General features: G+C 39.4%; 1 protein-coding gene across 4 annotated transcripts in view; it reads left to right on the top strand.

The window, feature by feature from the left end:
- LOC105212688 (interference hedgehog) overlaps positions 1-21,944 on the top strand; it is a 73,912-nt gene that overhangs the window by 23,648 nt on the left and 28,320 nt on the right. For all 4 annotated transcript variants that reach the window (XM_011184833.3, XM_054232291.1, XM_011184835.3 and 1 more), the window contains one exon: positions 9,951-9,993. The gene's annotated coding sequence lies outside the window, so the exon portion shown is untranslated. The remainder of the gene's footprint in view (positions 1-9,950; positions 9,994-21,944) is intronic.

Here is a 21,944-nt window from a genome sequence, read left to right as displayed (position 1 = left end):
ATGTTTGAAAGTGGGAGGGCGAGGCAGCAGCGACAACACTGACAGCGCGCATGTGCAACATGTGAGCCTTAGACTGTACAACACGAGTACGAGTAGCGTAAAGTACAAGCGGGAGTGGCGGCAAGCGCATTTATTTGTATTTGACAATTTATGAAATTAATTGTGCTTGTAGCAAGTAAAGAATTTCGGTTTAAAGTCAATGCGACTCTGGATTTTTATTTTCATTTTCATGTCTACCGTTTATAAAGGTGTAATGTTGCTTGTCAGCTGTCAGCAGCAAGCACAAACAGCGGAAATGTCAATTTTGTCAGCCGGGGCAGAGTACGCGGCGCCGACATGCGACTGTTGACATCGCGTACAAAATATGCACATGTGGCAGCCGGCAAAGGGGCATTACGACCTTACCCACCCACAGCAGCAGTATATGGATTTCAGTTGCGCGTATATTTCTTGGAACAACTTGAATTGGTCAGCAGTTGCTTCAAGCTAAGGTTTGATGTCGCGCTTCTTGCTAACCTATTGGCTTGTAAGCGTCGCCTCCAGCTCATTAGTATGCTGAAAGCGGCTGCACAAACACGCAAGTGTACAACCAGCAATGTTGCGCTCGAGCTTCATCGAGTCCCTTTCAGGCTTATCATTCGTTTCGTATCGCCACCATTTGTGCGCGGCGTCAATGTGGCAGACGCCGGCGATCAGCATGTCGCGCCGCGAAGCTGCAACACTTGTATGTCGACCTCAAAGGTGCACGTAGTACGCGGCTGAATTGCCGGAGAACTGTAATAAATGTGTTATTTCCATTTAAAGTGGAACTAATAAAATGAAATTGGAGTGGCTGCGCAGTAATTTAAATTCTTAATGTAATGATAAGATCAATTAAGAAAGAGTTTACTATGAAATCAGAGTAAATAACTGTACATATGGGCTGATAAAGAAAAAAAAATCATGAGAAAATGGTGGCTTGTGTAGGAGATGCTTTAGAAGGGGCTTGTATTCGAAGAATATTTCTTACTCTTAAGCTGAATTAAATTAAATAAAGCTGAGTTAAAAGAATTATGGGAATCTTACAAAATTTTAGCATTTTCTGTTATGCGCTGAATAAGAGCTGAATAGGTATTTTTCAATTAAAAGCATCTAATTTTTCTTATTTCATTAAAAATATCAATACATAAGCCCAAAACTCCCTCAACTATAAATTTTAAACATTATTTGCAAAAATCATTAGCTGAATTGGATTAAATCATGCGCTGAATAAGAGCTGAATATGTATTATTCAATTTTTATTGATATTTCAGTAGAATTATTATATATAAACTCAAAATCAAATAAATTTTTAACCGCCATTTCAAAATCCTTAGCTGAATTGGCTTAAATTAAGCTGAATGTAGTAACTTATTACGTATTCATATTTTGAGCTACCCAAAACGCCCCTAACGCATACTGAGTAAGCTGCTGAATTAGAACTTAGACATCTTTTTCAGTTAAATGTTAAAAAATTATATATACTCTAAGCAAATTAAATGAAATAACCCAAATATAAATCACTGGAACTCTAAAGCTGCCCAAAAGCTCCAACTGAAACATAAAATTCGCTAACTTATGACTCGCCTGACATTTATGTCAAAGCATATAACCTTCAATCGTATATTTGGGTATTTGACTAGCTTCGCTGCCGTGCGCAAAACACCACACGTTGCGCATGCGCATGGAATTTTTATCAAACCAGTAAAGAGTTAGATCAGCTGCATGCCAATACCCACAACTAAGAAACGGCAATAAATTGTCGGCAAAATTTGATGTTCTACAAAAGACTGTTATAAAAAAGCATGCTCATTATACACGCACACATTTGATTTCGCGCTTTTCAAGCTTCTTAGGCACTTCTAGTAGCCGTATACCTACAAATCGCTACCAGCTGAGGACCAAGTGTTGTGCGATCGCCTTGATATGTTGCATGCAGCAGTTGGCAGTTGGTAGTCGGCAGCTGTTTTCGTCGTGTTATTGCGGGATTTATACGTTTCCTGTTTGCTTGGAAATACTTTTTCGGGTCTCGTGCGCAAATTATATGTTTCCTTCGCCACAAAATGGCGCACTGCGTGGTTGGCATAATTTTGTTGGCAAAACTACGATTTGGTTCAAAATTTGGCATAAATTTGGTGCTGCAAATCGCCATTAAATGAACGCGGAAAATGACGATCATGATAAAGCAAATTGGCAGTTATTGACGCGTTGACCAAGTGGAGCGCACCACTTTACCTATAATCGAATCGGCTCTTCTAAGACGCGTGAGAATTTTTTATAAAATTTTTATATGTTTACATATCTATAATGACTCTCCAGCCACAAGCGAAACGTACAAAGTTGCCGCGAACGGCTTTTGAAAGGGCGTTGCCTTCCAACAGCTCGCTGAGGCACTTGGTTTGTGTATAAAAGCAAATCAAATACTGTAATTTTTATCTGCCAAGTGTGTGTACACAGACAATTTTGCCGGCTCCACAGACGCGCTTATCATTGAGCAAATAGCGGTGTTATTCTACTTGTACAAATTTGTCTGACATTGCTTTATTATTGTTTTTAAGCTCACTTGAAGGCGATGCTCGCGAAGAAAGCGTCAAACAAATTCAGCGTTTCGAGACTGACAATGTTGAGTTGAAAGTTTGTTTGCTTGTGGCGCGCCCACACACTTGTGAAACCCCCCTCATCCCCTCCACCTTACAATTGCAACTCGCGAGTGTGTAAATCTTTGCCGCTCAGCACAGGCTTGTAAGCAAGCAGTTTCTCTTTTATGGCAACACGTCTGCTGTCACCGCGCTAAATTTACGATGGTGCAGCGTTTGAATAAATGTGTCAGCGGACAATTGGCAACGTGCGCCGCTGTCAAAAAGAATTGATTGTCCAGTGCAAGGCATTTTATTTGAAAATGGAGCAATAATTTCCACATTTTGTGGGCGTCGGTATTGGAAGGTGAAATTGTAAAGACAATTAACAATATGTAAGAAGGCATTTGGCGTGCGAGAGATTCGGAAGTTTTAGAGAGGTCCACACTGGAAATCCTGTCCTGTGACAAACCATTAAGTAAAATTGAGCTAACGAAACGTTTAATACGAAGCAATTTAGTCCAAACTCATACTCACTTTATAGACACTTCAAAAACTCCCTGCATTCCAACGCGCAGCCAGATCAACTACCCACGCACGGACCGCAGCAGAGCACAAGCCGCATAAGCCTCAAATCTACAGGTCTATAATCGCATGTACTGCGTCGCGTTTGTGCCACAACTCTTTCGTACTGTTGCTTGCAACAATCTTCTACTTTTATTCAATTCCGCGCTGTTGGTCCTCTACAGCCGCCACTGGCAGCGTGTTTTAAGAATTTTGACTGTCATTGTTTTTTGTTTGTGCATCCAGTTACGTGGATCGCCGCCGCCGCCGTCGCCTGAGATGCGGTCATTGATACGCTGCGCTACGCCTACCTTCAAGCCGCCGATTGCTGCATCTTTTCGTTTTCATGCAAGCGCGCTTCCACTTCCACACGCAGCATGCAGTTGTTGTTGCACATTTTTATTACCTTTGTGCGGCGATAAAATACTCGAACCTCGCTTGCCAAGTGTAGCGGCAGGCTCTTGCATCCGTCCATGCAGAGCGTTGTATTAAACGTGTCGCTTTCCTCCGGCCTGCTCCCCTTTTGCTGCAACTTTCACGGCTTTAAGTGATATAAATATTTTTGTGCTGTCTTCTGTTGGTTTATCGACTGCTTTGTTTGTATTCTAGGCAATTGTGCAGCACATTCCTCAGCATTTTTTTGAGACAATGTTCTGCTGTGGTCCGGTTTGTGCTTCGCAGCATTTCGTTTTTCTTCATACTTTATGATGAAGACTTTTTTCACTTTATTGCTTTTATTGTGTTTTGATTCTGCTTTGGTGTTCTGTTCACATTTGAGCCGTATTATTGTCGTCTCAGCGGTTCTCCGTCGCTTTTTTTGTGGTAACAACACTTAAATTTCTTTGTACACTTCAATTCTTAATAAGTGTGTTTTTGTTGGATATCATAGGCCGGCTTTACTTGCTTCGCGTCTTTGTTTGTCTTATTCTCGCTATTTTATTTCTTCATCTAATATTTTTTTTTGCCTCACAATCGCCGCCTTCGCGCATTTCGTGTTAATAATAGAGCGAGATTTCCTGTCAACAAGTGGTAACCGGCACGTAGCTACCACGCTGCAAACACGTAATGCACGTGAACGTAAAACATTAACCCTTTAGTGACCAATTCCATATCGCAAGTAACAGTGGAGATTTCTTCTAACAAAGCATACTATCTGATCTTTAGTGCTACGAATCTTCAAGCAGATATCGGTTATAACTACAAATACTTTCAACATCTCATTATTACTTTTGTATTCGTGTCAGCTTGCGCATTAGAGGGTTAAAATTTAAGTCATATCTAAGCATCAAACACGTCAAAATATACTGCCTGGCAATAAGTGGAGTACATAAGAGTGGAGTAGAGCAGAAAAGATTAGAAATTCTAAAAATTCTCAGAAGCGGCTTTAACGCGCCATTCATAAACTGTATTGCTCGTTTGAGCTGCTTCATTCTTCATTATGAATAATCGTAGATTTCGAGTTGGCTTCGGAGCATTTATGATTATTAGAGTTTCCACAAAATCGAACGGCGAAATCTCATTTCCGGTCGATTGCATGTTTGTCACCGCGTCGCTTAAATAGCTGCGAGAACTGCTGCCTGCTTAAGCTGCTCTTTGTGCTTCACTTCAACGCCACCACTTTGTGCAACACAAAGAATTTGTGGCATAAGCATAATTGTGGCAAAGCCGTAGTGCTTCTTACGTCAGTTATCTTGCATGAACGCTTGAGCGCGCAATTGCCGAGGCCTATATACTATAATACAGTAGATACATAAACCCATGTGTGGCAGTGTGTTGCACAAATCATGCGCATCATTAGAGCGTTGCAGCGTACGCCTGACTATGCCACCGCCACCGCAAATCTCGACAGCAACAGCAATAACAATAAATCGCAGCGCATGTTGCACAAACGCAGCAGGCATTTGCAACCGCAACCGCAATCAGTTAGTTAGTCAGTGATGCAAGTTAGTTAGTTAAGGTTGCATACAACAACAACACCAAATGCTGTAACAATTATATTTCGCGTACGCCGCCGTCGTCGTTCACCTACCGACAGTTCAGTTAGGCGCGCATACTTCGGTTGCGAATAGCGGTAAAGCAAAGTGAAAACAATGCGCACAAATCCAGACAGCAACGGTTTGTGCCACATGCGTAGCACCACACAAACACGCAAGCAAAAGCACCGCTATGCTGTGCACCCATTGCAACATGCAACCGCCACAAGGCGGCGGACGGCATATTGGCGTGACTTTGGCGTCTGTTGCACTTTTGTAGTTTCTCAGCGCATTTTTGCTTTTACCACATTTTTCCGCTAACCCATCCAGCGCTGTTGCATGCCACCGCTTTGAGTTTGTTTGCCTTGTGACCCTTGTGTGTCGCGGCCCGTGTTTGTTGTTCCCGAGTGCAAGTTGAGGTTAGCGCCGCTTTGTGTGGCGCTTCACTTCAGCAATAACTAAGTAGAGTGCTTTGCGTCTATTTTTCGGCGGCTTCTTTTTGCTTGGCAAGCGGCAAACCCGTTTAGGGCGCATATTCAGAGCAAAGCGTGATTAGAAACTGGCGGTGAATTTAAGTGGAACAGTAAAACCATATTTGAAAAGCTTTAGTTTTAGTTAGTTAGGTCTTTCTTTTGTAACAGATGGGAAGCTCAGTCTTCTATGGTATCTTAAACAGTTTCTTCCAATATTTATGGAAGCCAATCACTACTGCGCTGTTAGGTTTTACTTCTAACTACATTTATTTGTAAAAGTATGTAAGTCCAAATAAATTTGCTTTTGATGTCATAAACTGTGCGAGCTTTTCTACGAAAGCTCTTTTGTTCCAGGAAAGCTCCGTGGTATGACAAATATTTATTACAGTGTCGTGCGCACGTGTTTCCCACGAACTCTAGTACCATGAATGAGTAGATTAATAAGGAGAGGGAGGTCTGGAGGGGCTCTATAAAATCTTTGACACACCTTTTTGAGATTACTTAGAAAAATCGATGTGAAAGCTTACTTACAAATATAAAAAAAGTTTAATTAAGAAAAGAATCTAGTGAGAAATCGCGAAACTATTTGTAATCACAGAGTATAGTCTGTGCGTCTTAATAATTAAATCAACTTGCATGCAACACGCGTCCAATGCCGGCTGGCTGACTACTGAACAGGTATCTATATAAAAGAGCGAATGACAATGCGTGCGCATCACTACTCGTAACTAAGCCCCGTGCGCTGTCTCACCAACACCGCATACCCACAAGCGCCTGCGAGCGCCAAGTTGTCATGCGAATCTGCGGCTACGTGTTCACGCTCATGTACGCGCAACGCCACGCTAATCTTCATTGTAATCAGCGTTGTTTGGCATATGTAATAACATAGCTAAGCGTTCGCGACAGCGCTGATTTGTGTGCATATTGCACGCGCTTGCGGCGAGCGGCTGCGCAGCAAATGGAAATTGATAAAGCTTTGCAATTTAGCATTTGTTGCGGTCAATCAGCACAAAAACAAAATGTTTAATAATAATAATAGCAGCGACACACATTAAGCGCAAATTGCCACAAACAATGCGACCAATTATCACAACAACAACATTAGTATTAGCGGCAAGCAGCTAAAGAGTTTACGAGAACACTTCATGCCACTTGCAGCTGGTGTGCGGCGCGCATGCTGTCGCCATTTAATTAATTAACATAAATTATACAAACAAATTACAACCGTTGTTGTTGTAGGTGTTGCTGTGTATGGCATTGCTCAGCGCTCACATTAAATTACCAAATTAATAAATTCACACCATTTACACGAAACGACGCCGGAGCACAGACAACCGGCAGTCGCGCATATTTAACGCGCGACGCGACTGCAGTGGGCACTTTGTGGCATGCAATTTGCACCAGCAACACAGCACAAAGTAGCCAAACCAAATGACTATTTTAGTGCTTACATCGCTGTCTGAGTGTGTGTGTTTGTTTGTGAATTACCGTCAATTATCTGCTGGCTGCACAACCGCTCCAACGACCGCTGTCCATGCACTTATGTAATGTTGCATAAACAAAGTTTTACACTCACAAGTGTGGCAAGTCTGTAGATATAAAGTGCAGTGGTGGAAAACTGCGATTTGCTGTAATTAACTGTAAGTGGGAAGCGGGAAGCGGGCACTTTTCGAGTTCATTAATATTGCGGACAACTTAATTTAATGGTCAATTTTGACCAACAGCGGCGGCAATGGCTGCACATGAGCGCAGCGTGCAGCGTGCAGCACAGCATGTGGCAAGTGAGCGCGGAAAAAAGTGTGTTGTTGCAAGACGGAAAAAGCAGTGGAAGAGTTAATGTGCGCTGAGTGGCAAGCATTAAACTGAATGCGCGGCAACTCAAGTGGATGAAGTCTGAAGTGGTGGCAATTGGTGGAGGTGAAGAGCTGAGCATAAGTGTCTTAGTAACCAGTATGAGGGGAAGATGATTAACTTATTTAACAGCTATTAATTTTACAATATATTTTCCGTTCAAAGCGAAATATTTATGGCAACAAATAAAGTTTTGAGTTTTCAGAAGAAAAAAAGTCATTTGTGGCAAAGAAGATATGGCTTAGAAATCAAAGAAGTATTTGCAACTTAACCCCCTCAATATATTCCCATTGGCAGAGCAACCCAGAATATTGATGCAACAAATACAATTTCATTCCACAGTTCGCATTCATAGTCAGTGGTATTCACATTCCAAACAATACCACATTTTTCACACCTCAAATGACTCAATATGCAAGGTCTGCTCCGACGCGCGGGCCTTTTCTTTATCTCCACCATCCCTCTGCACCCGTGTGCAAGCCATTTGATGGCCATAAAATGTCTTTTGTCACCTCGGCGATGTGCAGCTTCAATTTGTGATTGTGTTGCCGCAATAAAAATCACGCGACAGATGAGTTAATCACGGCGGACCACCGGCGCAGCGGAGGTGGAATGCGTCGTGTAGCTATTTCCACCACCTTGCCACTACCGAAGACAAGCATACAAATGAAATAACGGTACTGCTTGAGAAATGCAATGCCACACATCTTGCTTGTGGCAGTGGTGAGTTAAGTTTTTCCCACTTTTGAAGTGTTCGCAATGTTCGTTAACGAATTTCTATTTTGTTCAACAAACGCGCTACATTGCTGTTGTTGTTGCATGATTTTTCTTCTTTCGATTTTTCACTAATTTAGTGCCGCATGAAGTGGCAGCAACACTTAAATGCAATAAATGTGTGAAGAACAGCATTCACATGAACAGCGGTATACATAAAATTAGGCACACAACGTATAACTTTGAGACTTAGTGGAATAAAAGAGCAGACTCTCTTTCTGGCTTGTATTGGAGAGAGAAAATGAGCTTTATGAGACAGTGTGAGGATGAGAGACCACTTCAATATAATACGATTGAGTTATGAGGGAACGTGTTCGAGTGGCCAGGTCTCATATGCATTAGTATTTTGCTACGCTTTGCACTTTTTTCGTGCCACAGCAGCTTTTGAGGCTATGGCTTGAAAAAATATAAATTTTTGTTTAATCAATTATTTGTACACCTTAATTTAAACCCAACCCCATAAGGTATGCTTCGCCAATTTCGGCACACTAGTCTGTTGCCCGCGCGATCTCACGTTTTCTGCGTCACTTCTAATTACACTATTTGTGCTACACATGCGCAATTGTGGAGCAATTATGCGATAGTTTTCGGCAACTGCCAGCGGTGGCGGCACGCATGCGCGCTTGCGGCATGCCACAAATGAACTCCACACAAACACCAGCACACACTCCACCACAACTGATGGGCAATTATGGAGTCAAAATGTGTGTTGGCCGCTGCCCACCGGCAATTGTGCGGTCAAAAGCAATTGAAAAGTGTCGCCGCGCGTATTTCAAAGCATTTTTCGGCGCGTTCAGCGATTTTGGCGCAACAGATTTGCGCTCATAAATAAGAGTGGAGGCAAAAATAAAAACGCCGCAAACAGCAACTTGCCACATAGCTCTGCTGGCTGTGGTGGCTGAAATTGCGACGTTCAAGCGGCGCAACTCCAAATATGGCAGACAATGGCCTCATAATTCCCGCTGCAACTTGCCACATGCCAACAACCAACTGCAATTTGTGTCTAACTGCGGCAAATGAATGCGCACTGCTGCGGACTGAGGCGTCGACGTCGGCGTGGCAACGCAGCCATTACCAATTTCATTTGCTGATTTCAATTTGAATTCTTCTTTGGCCAATCAATGCATTTCGATTTGGTGCAGTGCGCCTTATTTCGCTGTTGTTGTTGCCGCCGCTGTTGCTGTTGTCGGCATCCTTTTTTGGGAAAAGTGCAATTTAATTTGCATTGCCGCGGCGAGTGGCCCACCAGCCAGTGTAAAAAGCGCTTTAGTTAGTGCTTGTTGCTAAGTAATAGCTTGCTGCTCTTGCTTTTGTTGTTGTTGCTGGTCGTGTTATTATTTTTATGTTCGCTTTCCGTTTACATCCACTTAATTTGTGTGTTGTAGATGGCAGCATAGTTTCTGGTGCGATTGCGATCGCATTTCGAAATTTGTGGCATGTGTTGGACTTGTGAAAGCGTCCGATGGCGGCCGCGTGCAACGTCCGGTCCGCGGCCGGGCAGTGCCAAAGACGCCAACAAGTCGCATTGCAATGGGTGATGGGCCGGTTGGAAGGCAGACAAGGCACTTAAAAGTCTTAGAAACGAGGGGAGCCAGGGGAATAAGGGGTTTCAATTCGTGCTCCTTGCAATAACAGCAAATTTTCATAAATATCAAATGCCACAAATTGAATGTGAATTTTCGTCTAACCAACCATATTTTTTTCTCTTTTCTAATTTGCAGATCGTACGATTCGAAACAGCCGGTTGTTAATCTTGACCAAAAGGTGAGTGGAGTCAACGAAATTAATTGACCTACATTCCGACTCCGGACAAAGTAGATTTAAGTAAGCTTTGGTATATAAATATATTAGATGCACTTTCAAAAGTATGTTTGTATGTAAGAAATGGAGTAAAATGGAGCATGATGACATCTGGAGGTAGTTGCCAGCACGTTTAGAGCCTCAAAGACATGAGAGACTTATTTTAAATATGGGATAATACAGTTCCTCACTTTAAGCTTCAACATAATTTAGGAACGCAATAAGAACAGAGTACTGACTTGAGTCTACATATGAGGCTCCTTTGCTTCTGAATTATGTATCCCTCAAAGTAAGGAATGAAATCTAACCACGACCTCGTACTTTGATGGTCGTTCGAGTTCGATAGAAGATGCTAAGGTGAAAAGAATCATTTATAACGATCAAAGGGGCCGATAAAAGATATAGAATGGTGGGAATATCTATTGTAAGAGTGCGTTCTACAATAACTTTTTACCCTTCCTTTCTAAATAGAACTCACATAGTTACTCAAAGCACTAAATCTGAAACTTCATACCGGGCTGCTCAAGCCTTTTCACATTTAGCACTTTAGAGAACATAAGATAATAATGTCTGAATACCCTAGCTACTGAAAACTACGGTACGGAGTTCCAGTCTATGATTTCGAAGGCTTACGGCAATAATTTTCATACAAAATAACATTTTATGTATCGGTAAAGGAATTCTTGAACAAACTCACCTTAAATTTGCTTCATTTTCAAATCCGTAACTCCTCCCAAGTAATATTGCTATATTTTTTCGTCCATTTTCAAAATATTTTTATCACAAATAAAATATACAGTCTAAAACGAGACAAAACCCGAATTTGACACCGAAAATCGCGAAACCGAACTACAACGAAATTACCAAACACAAAACCCGAATTAAATCGTATAAAAACACTTTTTACGATCATAATGACATAAGCGGGATTTCACGATGTACGGTTCTTTGCACCGTACTTTGAGGAACCTGAAAGTAAAGTAAAATAAAAATAATGCTAAAAAACGCAAAATAAATAAAGCTTATCGTAAACATAATTAAAATAACTAAATTGTTAGATTTTGAGTGTAATTTACTACAATTTCGTTTGCCTTACATGCATTTGTCTTTAATTCTCAGCTAGTTTATAATGTTTCATTACTTGTAAGAAAATGGGTGTTCAAAAAACTATTAAGTCCCTTACATCATATGCCTTACTTATAAATTTATTACTATATTATATGGATTTCCATATCCGTTGCATTAGTAATTTTGAAACTATTTCTAAAATCCACTATTAGCGGAAATCATTTATTTTCATAACGGCCAATTTTTAAGAGACAACAGCAAATCACTTTGCCGCACATATTAATGGACCGAAAGCGCATACAGATATATATTGCTCTTATTTTGGTTTCTTGTATTTTTAGCGACCAAAAGTGGGTTGCATTAAATTGCTAAAAGCACTAGAAAAACGCGCCGAAATGCTGAGAAGAAATATTTGCAGCTTGCAGGCGGCCTAAAATATAGAAATCATAAGACAAAAATCAAAAATAGAAAATAGTGAATGAGAAAACGAAAACGAAAAATATGTGGAGCAATGAGACCACGCATTGTGCATTTTAGTGCGCCATAGGCGGCATAGAGACAAACAAATAATCATATATGTGGGGATGTATGTATATAAAGCTATGTAAATGGCAAAAGCAGTCGGTTGTTGCTGCTGTTGTCGTTGGCGTTGGCGGCGGAAGGTGTTGTCAGCCCGCCATCCAGCTGTTCGTCAATTTGGTGGCACACCACGGCTGCGGCCGCCATTTAAGGGCCGTCAGCTGCCAAAAGCACAAACTTTTTTACAAAAAGCTAGAAACAAATGTACTGGTGCTGCAAATGCAGGCGCAACACAGTGTTGCATGAATTTCAATGCGGTGTATACCATAAAAGGTCGATTTTCGAAACATAAAAAAAGTAGAAAAATTCGCAAAAGCTGACAAGCACCTGTGTCTGAAGAAAGAAATCTTTTTACAAAAGAAAGCTTGAAAATAAGCTGATGACAAGTTAATACCGGTGAAAGGCAGTCCAAGGCGCATTGGTCATGCTTTTAGGGTAATAGTTGTAGTATCACTTCCGGCAACTCGCTCTAATGCTTAAATCTCATAAATTTAATACCAAAAGCTTTTCAGTGTGCAGAATGCAAAATTAACACTAAATTCCGCCTGCGAATGCTACTAGTGTGGTCACAATTTCTCAGAACTGAATTGCCAAAATTACAAGCTAAATCGCGTGCGAATAGCACAATCGATCGTGATTGGATTGACAAAAATCAAAAAGACACTCCGGGAGCATTTTACGCGCCGCGTTTCACAGAAAATTAATATTACTGAATTGGTAATTTACGACTTTATAATTTCATAATCCATATACACTTTCGGGGCTCACACCTTCAACCTGTTTTGACTATTTTTTATGGGTGCTTTGTCATTTTAATGTTTTCATTTTAAAAACTTTAATGCCGACTTTTATGATTTCAACATACAATTCAATACTATTGTTGTTGTTGATTTTTATGCACAAAAATTTTTGGTTAATGCTTTTTCACCTGTAATTTATTGGACGCATCCGCCGCTTGAAGCCACACTCGTACATTTCGGTGTGAGTCGCTTTAAATCAATGCTTTTGTTTACAACTTAATTTGCTGCATTTTATAGCGGATAATCTTTCAGAAAGCATTAAACAAATTTTTGATTTGGGAATTTACATTTTTCCATTGTAAACGTGTGGTTTCTATGTAAATGTAGGCAGTAATTGCTGACCATAAATGTGTGAGGATGCCAGTTAAGAGCTGGGTGTGTGTGTGCGTGAAGCGTGGGTCAGCATTTGTAAATTAATTTATTGCTCTCGGAAAAATTGTTATTAATAAATCAATAATTTATGTGGCAGTGCTTACATAGCTGGTGGGCATGAAAGCGATTTCCGGGCAAAAGCTTCGGTTCAAAAAATGATGATTTGATTTCGAAAGATTTAATTAATGAAAATTTTTGTTGGAAAAGTGCAAGCTTTTCGCCTGAGGAGAGCTATCTTTACAACAACAAAGCGATATTGAATTTAAAAATCACAAAAAGCTTACAAAGACATAACTTTAAAAATAAGCCGAAGAGATTTTGTTTAATTTTGTGTGATTTCAGTTCAAGATTCACGAATCAATCTACAGTCTAACAACTCAATTGATACACAGCTAAATATATTTGAGGTTCAAAGAGTAATCTTTAGACGAATAGCTATTATAATAGATTAGTTATAAAATTCCAAAATATCCCAGAACTTCGTTTAAGCTACAGGGTGATCACAGACACAAGTTCTTGGAAAAATATTATTTGCCATCAAATACAACAGCGGTACCATATTCGAAAAAAAAATCAACCATAATAAATTTTCACAAGCAATTAAGTGCTATTAAGGAAACCTAACTAAGATGTAGGCGTGTGAGAACAGTAGTTTTGACAATTAGTTACAACAATAAACATTTTAGACGACCAACTGTTTACACGCAAAGCTTTTGAAGTTCTAAGCTTGCTACCAGGTTTTCCTAATTTGTGATACGCTCGACTGCCCACACAAAAAAGCAACGCCGCAAAGCTAATAAAATTTTAAAATTTGTTTTTGTTTTTCAAGTTACCGAGCAAGTAAATAGTGAGCGCGTACAGCACATTATTACATCAAAGAAATACTTTCATTTTAAACGCCTGCCGCATTTGCGTTTCGTGTGATTTATAGTTTTTATCCCCAAAAATAATTAGAAAATCGACTGAAAATCTCGCCCACTCAGCTGCTGGCGAGAAAACCATTAGCCGCTAAATACTTGCAACACACTCACAGCGCAGCAGTTGAAGGGAAGAATTTTGATTAAAATCAGCGCTGTTGCAAGCAGACGAGAGACGGGGTTGTGTAGCCGCAGGTGAATTCCTGCGTAGCTGATTGCGTTCGGGGCTAGTAACCTAACTAGCGTTTGGTCCAAATTCACTACCTGCGCGCTTGACTTTCGAATGCCTCTACACTATCAGTCCATTTAGGCTTGTAAGCGCGCTTGTATCTGCCGTCCACCGTCCTCCATCAGACGCGGCGACAAGCGATTTAGCCTGCGGCGCGTTGTTATTCAATACCTAACTGTCATTTGAATAGCATTAGTTCGAGTTAATTGGAAATCATTTAAAACTGTCAGTGGCGACAGCGACTAGCGAACCAGCACACAGGTACAAGTAGCTCAGCGCAGACGTCAATGAACAGCTAAAACGAAGCGGTCATAAAGCAGCCATTTAAGTAGCTGCTGCTGCTGGGGCGCGATAAACCTGTTGGCCACAGTTGTTTATCTGTACACGTGTGTGTGTGTAAAACGTTGTCACTAAAACGCTACTTAGTTTGTCTAGCATCGTAAATTGTTGAGGATTCTTTAAGAGGTGTTGAAGTGTAGCCGTCGCAAGTCATTCGGCGCGCGTGGGCTGCTGAGCGTTGGCCTTATTGCTTTACAATTTACACAAAACTGGAGGGAAATAATCGAAAATTGGTGAATTGTGTTGGCTTTATTGGCTATTAGTTGGACAAAGCGCTTTTTACAAGCCATTAACGCGCCCTAAACGCTTGGCAAAGACAAGCTCAAAATGCAAGGCAGGAAATACCAAGTGGAATCATCAGCTATGTCGTTTGACACATAAAACGTAAGGTTTATGGTTCCGAGAAAACAGATAAATTTTATTAAAATAGAACGCGTTGTAGCTCGCTTGAGTGCCGAGTTTCATTCATGATTTCGACAACTGAAAAAGCTTGAATTTCCACCATGCTTTGGATTGGCATGCAACGACTTCTCAGCGCTCATCATGCGCCCCATTCACCGTTGGAAGCGTAGTACACAGACGTGTCTGTTTATTATTAGCATATTTAACCGTAAATGCCAGCTTCTTCAATGAAGTACGCTCGCCGACTGCGTAAAACAACACTCTACCTTACAGGCTTACATATGTAAATTGCCCAAGAAAAACGTATATACGCTTACTAATTTCGTCAGACAAAAGGCACTGGAAAATATATAATTTTTTTGTTTAAATATCTGCTTTATTCCCCAAGCAATTTTACTGTCAAATAATAAAAAAATTGATGGCTTCCCAACGCGGTATTCAGCGCGCAAGCCATACACTCACTTCAGTGAATATCTATCTTGTCACTTGATTCATAAAGATTATTGTTTTCTGAATGAATAGCTTTTGTTCGCAGTTATTTCTGTGTGTGTGTTGAAAAAATGTGAAATTCGATATAACGGCGCAATAAATCAAAGTGCGCACATTTCTAAAAAAACCTCAATTAAGTATCTATTAATTTGAAAGTACGGTTGTAAGCTTTTTCAGGAAGGAAGTCAAAGCTCATTGAAAAACTTTTCATTCAATCAATCAAATTTATACGAGCGGTACGAAGAGTTTATGAGTTTTTAAATACTTTTTTAAAACTGAAAGCATCATAAACAAAGTTATTGCTGTTTGAAAGTTTACAAAAGCTTTATTGGTAAAAGCTTTGCAGTGGACTCACATAAGAGACATGTCTTAGAAAATCTGGAGATTGCTTTTATACTAATTTATAGGTACTTGTCTGACACTCAACTAGCTCTAAAAGCAACGAAAGCTCATCTATCAGTCTCAGATGCTAAAAGCTTTATCTCAAAGCTTTATAAGATTAGTTTAAAATTCGTACTAGAGCAATTTAGAGCAAAGCGTCACTTAAGCATGACTGTAGTGTAGTATATCTAAGACTGACTTCTCAATTTCTTAGAAAGCTTTTTGGGATTGATGGCTTGAAAATGCTTATAAAAACCTATGCTCCTCCTCCATTCTTTTTGCTATATCCGCTCAACTCTTCCTCAGCATTACAAGTACTCTTTTCAACTTGTACTTAGCCCTTTCTGCAGCAGTTATTAGTGTCTGTCTATCTACTTACTATCAGCCAAGCTAGCTGCATTGCTTCTCGGTGTTATTTAGTTATGCGTGCCAACACCTTGACTAGCTATTAAAACTAAAATGGGTAAATGAACAAAAAAGTCAACTTACATATGTCACATTGTTGACATTTCCCAAAGAACACTGCGCAGAAAAACAACACGTACAACAACAACGTCGACATTAAACGCATACGAAATAAGTAAGCGTGTTGTAAGTAGAGCATTCAATCCAAGTAAATCGTATAACAACAGCGATAAAAAACGAGCAACAATTACAATGTAACGAGTATACCCTAACTGCAGATAAGACGAGAGCAAAAACTTGTTATAAAGAGACAGAGGAAATCGACTAAAAAGAGTAAGAAGAGAAAAAGACTGTGAAAATATGCAGCGTGAAAAATTCCAAGCACAGCATGAATTGTTGACAATAAAAAAATGGCATTAAACCCAACAACGCGTACAATAACAACAGCGTAAGAAAGGGAATAAAGACACGGCTCCATGCCACAGACGGACCAACGAAGCGGACTGAGTCGAAGTTAAAGTAGCGAAAGGACAGTGAGCGTAAGATAAATGTTGCAGTTTCGGTTAAGGCAATAGAGGAGGCGACACAGACTGTGGAACGAACGGGCGCTTGAGTTGCGGACTTGGAATGCGTTGTCTTGCGAGTTGCAACATGGTTTGCTACGGTGCACAAATGAAAGCGAACAACTTAAGATGCAAACAAATATCGCAGCGTACGAAATGCGAAAAAGAGAAAATGAAAACACTTGAAACACAGCAAAAATGCAAATGCAAAACAAATTCGAAAAAAGGAAAACAAATATCAAAAAGCATTATACCCAAGTGTTGAAAGGGATAAAAATGCTTGCAACGTGAGTCATGACGTGTCAGCAGTTGACTGCTGAGCATTTGACAACGTTGCCAGTCGAGTTGTGTGATATATGAGCGCCACAAAGTAACTGGAAGATATGAAGGGGCAACAAAAACTTGTAGCTGAGACTCAAAATTTATTGCACACTCAAAGGGAAAGCTATGCAATCGTGGAAAATGACTAGTAAGCAATTTTAACCTTTTTTGTTTGTTAAATATTTGTCTATTAAGGCGCTGACATTTATCAGTTGGCAATGAGCCTAAAAAGAAAGGTGAAATATTTTGCTATATTTTAAAAATGTGGTTCAATAATGTGAAAGCTTCTGAAAGCTCTAAAAACTGAATATATAATAATTGTAGTACTTGGCGAGCCAGCTTTAGTTCATAAAGCTTTCGTGAGCTTTTTAGTAATCACGTATATTCGTAACAAAGTTTAAAGACCAGTGAAAGCTCGATTAGTCTACTTTGATAAGTCATTTGAAGTTTATATCAATTTCTGAAAGATACTTACATGTAAGTTTTGAGAACTTCCATTGCACAGTATTACTAATTCACAACTCAAGTGTGAATGAATGATTTCTGAATAAATGTGAAAGCCGTCATAATCGAACGCGAAAGCTTCCAAATACGAACGTCAAACTTGCCTATTAAATGCAACCAAATGAGCTCATTAGCCAATTTCAACATTCCCCTCACTCTGCCACACAGAGCATTAAACAAATATATTTTATTATAAATCGCTTGTGCGAATATAAATGTTGTAATTTCATACACCGAAAACCCAGCGTACACAACTCAATTGGCTGACGTCACAGCGGATTAATAAAAAGATATCGAAATACGTTTTGTACATACAAAAAAGTGCGCACCGGACTTATGGGGAAAAGGAGGAGCGATAGAGGCGAATAATAATGAACGAATTTCGCAAATTCAAGCTTTGGCACAGCGTAGCTAAAAGCATTTGCAAAAATAAGCAAGAAGCATGGAGACAGCAAATGTCAAGCAATATTAACACGATTTTCCGCAACGATTAGCAGGCGACTGCAAAAAACATTATTTGCTTTTGAATTTGCTAAAAGGAATGTTGTTACAATAAGCGTCGTCGTCAACAGTGCATTGCAACAATAAAACACGACACAACAGTAAAACAGCAACAAAAACGGACGCGATTCAAGAGACCGTAAAGCATGAAAATGGTCTAGATGCCATTTTGGCTGGAGGAAGTGAGGAAGGAGCGACGTGGCGCAAGAAAACTGACACCAAGAAGACAAACAGGCTGGCATGATATAGAGAGAACAGCAAAACCGAAACAACCCAAGTTGGCAGCAAGCTCATTATCGCGCGGAGTGGTCACTGCGCAGCCGTAGCTGCCGCTGCATGAAATGCTAATTTACGAGCCATAATAAAATTAATAAGCCTTAGTAAACACAAACACGATGAGGAGGATGAGGACGCGTGACGCGTGTGCGACGACTGCGGGTCGTCGTTGCTAAAAATCGCTAAACGCGGGCTTTAAGAATGCAGTATTTTTTAGAGTAGCTAATGTGTAGCATTTCGGTTGAGTTTGGTGGCGGGTTTGGATTTTTTTTTTAGAGTCGGGGAAAAAAGGTATGGGTTCGAACATAAGAATGGTAAACAATATGAAATAAGTTGTATAAATATTAAATTACAAAGACCGATGTTTTTCGACTTCAATAAGCTTGTGAGTTATGAATTTGGAATTGAATTATAAATAAAAATAAAATAAAATGCGATGAAGGCTAGTAATGAGTGCGACTCTACGCGCTGTTGACATTACTGACTTAACATTTCAGGGAACATGTTTTTAGAGTAATGACGTTTACCTTTCGATTCATTGTTTTCATGTTTCAGGATTGCAGGGAGTTTCCAGTGGTAATATGGTGAGTTCGCCTTATCCATGAAATCACCTAGACATTGAAGTCGTTACATTTGGTTTGTGTTTTACAGTGGAGTTTAGGTTAGTTTGGTAAAAAGGGACAAGAGTTCTATAGCTTTAAGCTAATTAAAATTTATTTTACTTCTGACTTCTATAAGTCATTGAAATCTCTGAACTTAACCTAAAGAAATTTGTTTATTTTATATATAGGATCACACTTCTGATTTTACAAGTCGCAAAGGTTGTGTAGCTTATCGATTTCTGCATCAGAAATAAAAAAAGCAGTAAATTAATATGGGAAAAAGCTCAAAATATTTGTTTTTAAATTTTTACATTTTTAATCATGCTAATTTTTCTAATTCGTAACAAATCAGCGCATACATATACATACATAATTTACGCATTTAAACGGCGCTACAAAAATTCTAATTAATTTAAATTAATTAAGTCTATTTTGGTGGTCGAGTTAATTTGCATGCTTGAAATGCCTAAAAACACAACGGAATGTTTTCGTTGAACAACAAAGCGTTGGAAAAAAGTATAATTAAGCAGTAAAAAACAATTTGCAAAAATTAACACAGCTAAAAGTGACGCATAATTGCCGAATAATCAGTTACTTGCTGCCAAAGAATGCGGACAAACGAAATTTGAAATTTAAAATTTGAATAAAAAACCACACACAAAGCAGCAAACAGCCCACTCAACGAATCGAAAAATAAACGAATTATAAAACAGTTAAAATTTCCGCCCACATTTCTTCTGAAACTATAAACTTAGCCAAAACTATTTTGCACACATATAAACAATTCGGAAACAATAAATCTAAAGGCTAATAAAAAGCTCTCTCGGTGACTAGCGCACACTTAAGCGCACTAAATGGCGCCACCAACGAATCTCACACCTCGGCAATAAATGCGAAAGTTTGTTGTTGCTAACAGCTGGCGAACGCGTTGCACAGCGGGTGGCATCGAGCGAGCGGGTTAATTGAGTTGTTGTTAGCGCAATTATCGATCAATTGCCACCAACAAACAATAGTGGCAGCGGAAGAGAAAACTAATAAAGCAAACACAATAAATGGACGCTGACGACTGGAAAGCTTTCCAGGTGCGGGTGGCCCCACCTGCTGACCGGCAGTTCCGCTCAAGGCGCGCGATATGCGTCAACCGTGAACGCTTAGCCATCATCACAAAAACCACCAACTATCAGCGTTCAAATAGCTAGCAAAACACGCTTCGTTTCAGCCGCTGCGTAGCGGCACGGCGCTCGACCAATTACTCATTGTGTGCGCGATCGACGCTCGCTGATCGCTGCTGGATCGATGCGCGTGTCGGTCGATCACTACTGATCACTTAAAATCACTTGGTAATTTCACTAATTTTGCCAATTTTATTTGGCTGAAATTTTATTGCCACGCCATTAGTCGGTTGTTAAACGCGGCAACTGTGTATAAATGTGGTGCTTAGTATATTTTACATACATACATACCATTTATTAGCTCATTTATGCTGGAGCTCACTCAGAAAACATTGCTTTTATAGCCAATCACGCCGCCGCTTATAAATTGGCTCGTTAAGTGTTTAATTTTTTATTATTTATTTATTGTAATTTCGTGCGCGTTTAGACGCCGGTTCTTATAGTTCTACGACACTCAAAGCTTTAATCGAAATTTATTAAAAAGTCGTAAAACTTTTGAATTGTAGCAGTTTTGGATTTTTTTTTTGCTGCCGATGTCGATTTTAAAGCTTTTAGTCGAAGTAGAATGATAGCGAAATAGAAACTAGAATTATTTGTGTATTAAAAATGGATTTTAAATTCAAAAATTTATATTTTTCAAGTGTTCGAAATCGATTTAGTGATTGAAAAATGCCAGATTTAAAAAAGTGTTTGAATAAATAATATGAATATTTTCGAACCAAAAAATTAATTTTAGTACAATGTTCCTTCACATTCTGCCATTTTTACGCTACATCAATATTTTCAAAACATTTTTCTAATCTTTGCAATCATTTGTGTTTTCGCCCCCTTTGGCACCAAACTCATTTTCGAATTTTCAAAATGTATTTTCGATTCTCGCTGTGGAATGTGCATCAGGCAGCTTAGTTGGCGTTCAAGAATTTCATTTGCTTGTTATGCGCAATGTTTTCTTAGAAAATTTGTTGTTACTTTTGGCATAAAATGTCTTCAACAATTTCTCATAGCTCATTTTTCATTTACTGACAAGCGCACAGAGCCACCTACAACAACTAACGGCACACCATATATATGTATAGCTGTATGTGTGCTAGACAGAAATATTTAAGATTTCGAAATGCCAACTAAATATACATATATATTGTATGTATTCTTCTACAATATTTAAATGAAGAAAAAAATATCAAATTTAATGCATTCCTAAATAATTAATATCAAAGTAAAGCAGCAACAACAAGCGCAGCAATGCACTAGACGCTGTCAACGCTGCCTTTAACGCCAACCCCACACCGCATAATAAAAATAATTTATATTAATTAGACCAGGCATAAACAATTTAAATAGGCCACTAGCGAAAAGTCAAAATTTCCCTCAAATATCTCGCTGCGAGCGCATAAAAATATAGTTTAGAGTTTAAAGGAAGCTAAATAAAGCACAAGCAAAAGCTCTGTGTCAACATAATTCAGTTAAAGGTGCCGTTATGTTTATGAAAATATAAAAAGAATATGTGTGACAGGCGCTGCTTGGTTGGGCTGGCGGCGTGTGGCCCCGCGTTCGCATGCTTAATTGTGTCGTAGCGTGGAAATTAGAAGAAAAATAAATAGAAAAAAATTATCTCTGATTTTCGGTGCTTATTTAGGCGATAATTTATTAACTACGGCACTTCGCGGCCCATTTGATGGCCGCCGATTTTCGACAGAAAATTAAACAAGCAATAAAAATCGTGGAAGAACAAGTGTTAGAAATACCTACGAGTCTTCAACTGATTAAACAGTGACACAGCAATCACAGCAACATTTTTATAAGTCGCATATATATCTACTTAGTTACATATTTACATGCAGCAAATGCAGTTCGGCGCACAATACTTTCATTTTTACTACCTCATAATTCTTCAATGAAATGTGATTTTTATTCGCATTGCAGCTGATTTGAAAATTACATAATATTTATACTTTATTTTCCACCAGCAACAACTGCGCGTTGCTGCCACCTCAT

Source organism: Zeugodacus cucurbitae, chromosome 5 (assembly GCF_028554725.1).
Source record: "Zeugodacus cucurbitae isolate PBARC_wt_2022May chromosome 5, idZeuCucr1.2, whole genome shotgun sequence".
NCBI lineage: Eukaryota > Metazoa > Arthropoda > Insecta > Diptera > Tephritidae > Zeugodacus > Zeugodacus cucurbitae.
Note: the sequence above shows the minus strand (reverse complement) of the source record. Positions and strands in the feature narration are given on the sequence as shown.